Source organism: Acanthochromis polyacanthus, chromosome 6, assembly GCF_021347895.1.
Source record: "Acanthochromis polyacanthus isolate Apoly-LR-REF ecotype Palm Island chromosome 6, KAUST_Apoly_ChrSc, whole genome shotgun sequence".
In the NCBI taxonomy this organism is placed as follows: Eukaryota; Metazoa; Chordata; class Actinopteri; family Pomacentridae; genus Acanthochromis; species Acanthochromis polyacanthus.
In genome coordinates this window covers 12,482,606-12,489,801 of record NC_067118.1, presented here as the reverse complement: position 1 = coordinate 12,489,801, position 7,196 = coordinate 12,482,606, and positions in this window count along the sequence as shown.

Here is a 7,196-nt window from a genome sequence, read left to right as displayed (position 1 = left end):
TCCTGACCAATTCATCAGTAAATACAAATAACTGTTACTCATATTGATAATAAAAATTGTTGGTTGCAGCATCACAGATTGTGACTGAATAATACGACCACAATGTTTTCTCTGTGTTAATTACCTCACACACAGCAGAGAAAGTAACACAATTTTGAGTAAACAACTTTACACAAACTAGCTTGAGATTTGTTTGCTCTGTGGCAGTGTAATGAAACACTAATTAAAGTTCTGAGTAGTATAGGATGTATTGTGGTGCACCTTCTTGTAAAGTTCACGCTGTTTCCTTCCTGGTCTACCACTGTGACAGTAAGATGCCAGTATGCACAAAGTACAGACAGGTAAGAGAAGAAGACTGGTTGTAAACATGGATTGTAAATTAATGTTGGATTCGAGCTTTAAAAACCAGGAGAGAAAAGCCTGTTACATGTAAAGCAAATTACTTATTTGGACATATCAATAAAAATGACCAGACTAAATCATATCGGATAAAAACAAGGTCTATTTCTAGCCAGATTAGGGATGGGTGTTATCCAGATCTTAACACTTACTACTAGATATACTGACTCTGCTGCATACTTAAATGTTATTTCAGTTTCTTTAATACTTTTGTATTTCGTGGGGGTTTTTTAGAAAAAAAATTAAAAACAGACTTAAGATTGCTTTATTTTTTCGTATGTGCTTTATATAAATGATTGTTCTTAATGCCAGTCTGCAACACAATAATAATATTGGGATAATTTAAATCTAAAATATATGCAGTAATTATTTACAGCAAAAGAAACCGCAATCTTTTCACCAAATCACTTCATAGAACAGTGAGAATGTTGATGAATGTGTAAAGGTTGCCTGGCCAGAATGGTCAAGGAAGGTGGTAGGCAGACAAACTCGGCAGACTTCTTTGAGTGACAAAGGGGTGCAGATTTTATTGTGCCGTGCTTCTCCATTTTTGTGAAAACTGCGCTGGCCGTTGTGCAAGTCTGTACTTGTGTACTTGAGAAGTATGGACTCGAAAGTACGGGCTCTCGAGAAAGAGAGAGAAGAACGCATCGTGAACGTGCAATTGGAACACCAGCGTACTTCATCACGTCACCACCTCGACTCATTTACTCCTAATTATTTTTACCAGGGGTGTGAAACATGCGGCCTGAGGGCCAAAACCGCCCGCCAGATGGTCCATTTCGGCTCCACAAGACTGCTTTCCAAAAAGTAAAAATTACAGAGAACACATTAACTGTAGGGCTGCACAGTGGTTAGCACTTTTTGCCTTGCAGCAAGAAATCCCTGGTTCAAATTCCGGGTGGGCTGGGATCTTTCTGCATGGAGTTTGTATGTTCTCCCTGTGCATGCAGTGGGTTTTCTCCGAGCACTCCGGCTTCCTCCCACAGTCCAAAAATATGCTGAGGTTAATTGATCACTCTAAATTGCCCGCAGGTGTGAATGTGAGTGTGATTGGTCTGTCTGTATATGTAGCCCTGCGACAGACTGGCGACCTGTCCAGGGTGTCCCCTGCCTTCGCCCGAGTCAGCTGGGCTAGGCTCCAGCTCCCCCCGCGACCCTAGTGAGGATAAGCGGTGTATAGAGAATGGATGAATGGACATTAACTGCAAATTGTGAATGTGTAAAACTATAATTTTTAAAAGACCTTGGCAATTGTTTTGATCATAAATACTAGATTGTTCAGTTCTAGAGACTTGTGACTTTATGTTTTGTGTCTTTGTAGATAAAACTGTTGAATCTGGCAGTTGTAATGCCACATCGTAAAAAATCAACTGAGACATGAATATTTTTGAAATTGAATTTGTTTTTCTTAAGAAATTCAGGTTTTCATTAAAATGTGAAACATTTCAGAATGCATGTCTGTGAAGGTTCTGAGTCATCCAGTCATCTTAAGGTGAAGGGTTTATTCAGGCAACTGGACTTATTCTTGTGATGTTGAAGGCGTTTCACCTCTCATCCGAGCGGCTTCTCAGTTCTAAAACTAGTTTGGAGAGTCCAGGTGTTTAACCACAAGAGGTGAAGGTAGGGCTAAGGCTGATGGTATCTACTATAAGCAAGGTGATAAAAGACTGAAGTTTTTTTTTCAACAACAGGTGTTGAATCCCAATGAGGTATGGGGGGGCCTTAAATCAACGACTCTCATGAGGCCCCATATTAGCATATTAATACCTCATTAGGATTCAACACCTGTTTTTGAAAAAAAAATTCCTTTAGTCTTTTACACCTTGCTTATAGTAGATACATCAGCCTTAGCCCCACCTTTACCTCTAGTGTTTAAATACCTCGGACTCCCCAAACTAGTTTCAGAACTGAAGAAGCCGCTCGGATGAGAGGCGAAATGTCTTCAAGATCACAGAATAAGTCCAGTTGCCTGAACTAAACCCTTCACCATTTTCAAAATGTACTTTTCTTTAAACTGAAATAAAGGTAAAAACCTGGAGTTGTGGTTATTTATAGGTTATAATGGCTGTGATTTACTGGTCCGGCCCTCTTGAGATCAAATTGGGCTTTATGTGGCCCCTGGACTAGAATGAGTTTGACATCCTGATCTTTACTGTTGAAAAACAACAAAATGGAATCAGATAAAATAACAATGGCCTGCATATTCACATTTTAATACAAAAAAGTCTCTCTATGGACAAGGTACGTTTTATCCGTTTGATTCCCGGCTATAAAAGACACAAGCAGAAACAAAAAATCAAGCCGTTTTTTCGTTTTTTCGTTTTGAGCAAAAAACAAAAAAAGCAGGAACGTTCGTTTTTTCGTTTTTTCGTTTTGAACAAAAAACAAAAAAACAGGAAACGGTTCGTTTTTTCGTTTTTTCGTTTTCACCCCCAAAATGAAAATATGACTCCATATTCGTTTCATTTGGTGGGCGGGGCTTCGGAGCCTGCCAGTGCACAATAAAGCTCCTGCCCATCACAATAAAGCTCTTGCGCTGGCATTCATAGACAGACTGACTTTCATTGTATTGCCTGCCCCACTGCACTTTCCCCTAACTCTAAATCAAAGCAAGTCGTGTAACACAGTAATTGACAGTCATAACCAGTGGTGTAGTCTAGGTCTAGTTTTTTCTAGTGGGTATACTCCAACCTCATAAACCAAAGCCAGGTCAGGTTCTCATATATGTGCGCGCGCCGCACCACACACACACACACACACACACACACACACACACACACACACACACCACAACGCAGCAGCAGCAGCTCCTTTATTTCAAACTACCAATTAGATACTATAGACATTATAGCGTCAGCAGCTCCTCCTCCTGCCATCAGGTAGAGCTGATGTTTCCTCTCCATCAGGTAGAGCTGATGTTTCCTCCTCATCAGGTAGACCTGATGTTTCCTCTTCATCAGGTAGACCTGATGTTTCCACTCCATCAGGCTCCCTTTCCTAACGTTAACCTTAGCTCCAGCTGCTAAGTGTTCCCCTAAAGGTGGCAGTATTCACAGGACAAGCAACAGGCTTATTAAACACTGAAATAGTTTCATTTAGCTTTGCTTTCTTTTTCTTATTTTTCTCACTGACTGATGTTGGGTCATTAGAAGTTCTAGACTCATGTCCCTCTCTTCTGAGCCAGGGGTATTCAGCTAAAATTCAGAGAGGTCCAGTCAGCAAAGGTCCAGAACATCGTAATGTCTAACTTGAGTTACTGTGATATATGCTGATGGAACCTGGGTAGTTTTATTAGAGTCTGCCTGTTATCAAAAACTGACCGTCAAATAAATTCAGTACGGTTCAAAAACATTTTGACATTTATAATAAATAACTTATATGTAACTGTATATCTTAAAATAAAGTGCAGACTTAAAAAAGCTTGACTGAACAACCTGAATCAACTTCTATACATCTTTAACAATAATTAAATCTCATAAATGTAAACATTTGAACACTTTTATATTTTTGTCTGTCTCATATCACTCCCCTAATATCTCTGCAGCTTAATGGGAGAGCTGAGCTGCTGCTGTTGAGCCGTTCTCAAAACATATTTTGATTATGTTCATAGTTGAGAAAGCTGCCTTACAGCTGTTTGCTGAGCCAAACATGGTCAGCATGTGACCACAGTCTGTCCTCTCGAGATGTATAAGGCACAAAAGATACGGTCCGAATTTCCATATAACCACTTAAAATGCGCAAACACATGTATTAGTATGTTTTTTGACATAACGTTCACTTTTCTCTGTGTCAGGAAGCGGTGAAGCTGTATGGGACGGGGGGAAGGTGTCTGGCTGAGAACAGGGCTCACTAAAGGCCGACCGCGGTCCGGATCCGGACCCAGACGCCGTCTATACGGGTGTAAATTTGACAGGTCGCTTCTATTTTACCGGTGCAGCTTTCCAGTGTTTATCATTGGTCTATCAGCTCAGAAACGCACAGACCAATTATGTACGAGTTCAGGCATCCCACGTGACGCTACTCAGCCAATGACGTCGCTGAATCGCATCGCAGCTCTGCCTTCAAAAAGCAGCTGAGAGATGAGGGACAGAGAGGACAGTAGTGATGAGAGTTCGACTCTTTTCAGAGAGCTTTTGGCACTGCTTCCAAAGAAAAGCCGGTTCTTTCGGCTCCCAAACGGCTCCTAATTTATTATTCTTTGTAGTCTCATGTTTTTGCCTAACCTGGCAAATATGAATCATTTGTGTTTTGACAAACGCTTTTTTCATTCAGTGTTTTTATGAGAAGCCTTATAATGGACTCATTTTGTGCATTTGCTCTGTTACAAAAACAGGTATTCTTGCTTTTGTTTATTATTTCAACCAAACTTTTTTTGCACAAAAAAATAAATGAACAAAACTCTGCACATGAACCCACAGAACCAGAACAGAAACAGAACCAGACTCAGTATTCAAACAGTATAAATGTCCTCAGAGCTGGCTGACATTTAAAAAAATCAGATGGCTGAGCTTGGATGGGCTGATACATTTCTTCTTTCAGTGAATATCTGCCGTGTTTTTGAGAAGATTCTCTCAGATGGAAGAAGTTGTCTCTCCTCCATCACCTTCACCAGGTGGGGCAGACTGAGGCCTTGTCCTGCTCCAGCTCAGTGGGTCATCTGCTGGTTGGATGAGGGGTTCCTCTAGATATGATCCTCCATTACCACATCAGCTGTAGGATTTCTCCTTGCAGCATCTCCTGTAGCTCTTCCATCAAAGAGCCTCCACACAGCAGAAGTTTGAGGTTCCTCCTCCACTTGGTCCTCTAATGGTGGAGGTGTCAGGCTGCTGCTCTTATTCTCTGAAGTGTCTCATCAACAGCTCTGTTGTCACTGAAGGCAAGCTTCTTTAATCTAGGATCCAGTGACATGTATTGTGCTAGGACAGTGTTAACTCCATACTCCATTAAATGCGTTAGGAGTCGGCTCTTCAGATTTACTACAAAGCATCGGCTCTGAGAGTCGTATCTTTTGTGCCTTATACATCTCTAGAGGACAGACTGTGGTCACATGCTGACCATGTTTGGGCTCAGCAAACAGCTGTAAGGCAGCTTCTCAACTATGAACATAATCAAAATATGTTTTGAGAACGGCTCAAACAAGCAGCAGCTTCGCTCTCCCATTAAGCTGCAGAGATATTAGGGGAGTGATATGAGACAGACAAAAATGTAAAAGTGTTCAAATGTTTACATTTATGAGATTTAGGTATTGTAAAAGATGTACAGAAGTTGATTCAGGTTGTTCAGTCATGCTTTTTAAGTTCTGCACTTTATTCTAAGATATACAGTTACATATAAGTTATTTATTAATAAATGTCAAAATGTTTTTGAACCGTACTGAATTTATTTGACGGTCAGTTTTTGATTACAGGCAGACTCTAATAAAACTACCAGGTTACATCAGCATATATCACAGTAACTCAAGTTAGACATTATGATGTTCTGGACCTTTGCTGACTGGACCTCTCTGAATTTTAGCTGAGTACCCCTGGCTTAGAAGAAGAGGGACATGAGTCTAGAACTTCTAATGACCCAACATCAGTCAGTGGAGAAAAAATAAGAAAAAGAAAGCAAAGCTAAATGAAACTATTTCAGTGTTTTAATAAGCCTGTTGCTTGTCCTGTGAATACTGCCACTTTAGGGAACACTACAGCTGGAGCTAAGGTTAACGTTTAGGAAAGGGAGCCTGATGAAGAGGAAACATCAGGTCTACCTGATGAAGAGGAAACATCAGCTCTACCTGATGGCAGGAGGAGGAGCTGCTGACGCTATAATGTCTATAAGTATCTAATTGGTAGTTTGAAATAAAGGAGCTGCTGGTGTGTGTGTGTGTGTGTGTGTGTGTGTGTGTGTGTGTGTGTGTGGTGTGTGTGTGTGTGTGTGTGTGTGTGTACGTGCGCGGACATGTGAGTGCACGCGCACATATATGAGAACCTGACCTGGCTTTGGTTTATGAGGTTGGAGTATACCCACTAGAAAAAACTAGACTACACCACTGGTTATGACTGTCATTACTGTGTACACGACTTGCTTTGATTTAGAGTTTGGGGAAGTGCAGTGGGGGCAGGCAATACAATGAAAGTCAGTCTGTCTATGAATGCCAGCGCAAGAGCTTTATTGTGATGGGCAGGAGCTTTATTGTGCACTGGCAGGCTCCGAAGCCCCGCCCACCAATGAAACGGAATATGGAGTCGTATTTTCATTTTGGGGTGAAAACGAAAAAACGAAAAAACCAACCGTTTCCTCTTTTATTGTTTTTTGTTCAAAACGAAAAAACGAAAAAACGAACCGTTTCCTGCTTTTTTTGTTTTTTGCTCAAAACGAAAAACGAAAAAACGGCTTGATTTTTTGTTTCTGCTTGTGTCTTTTACAGCCAGGAATCAAACGGATAAAACGTACCTTGTCCGTCGGGGACGCCAAAAGTATAATCTGTTTTTCTGACCAAACCAACAAACGAAAAAGGGGAAAAGGGCTCAATTTTTGTTTTTTTGTTTTCAACCAAAAACGAAAAACGTTTTTTTTTCTTTCTCAATTCAAAACCAAAAATGAAACCAACACAAGCAAATGTCATTTTTTGGATTTAAATTTTTTAGTTTTTTCGTTTCAGGTCTCAAAACGAAAAAATGGAAGCACATGGCCCCTGACTATCACAGGTCAAATGGACTCCCTACCAAAATAAAAGCCTTACTAATAAATGGGTAATAAAAGATAAATTACGTTAAATAGCGTTTTTATTTTTACACAGTATTTATTATATA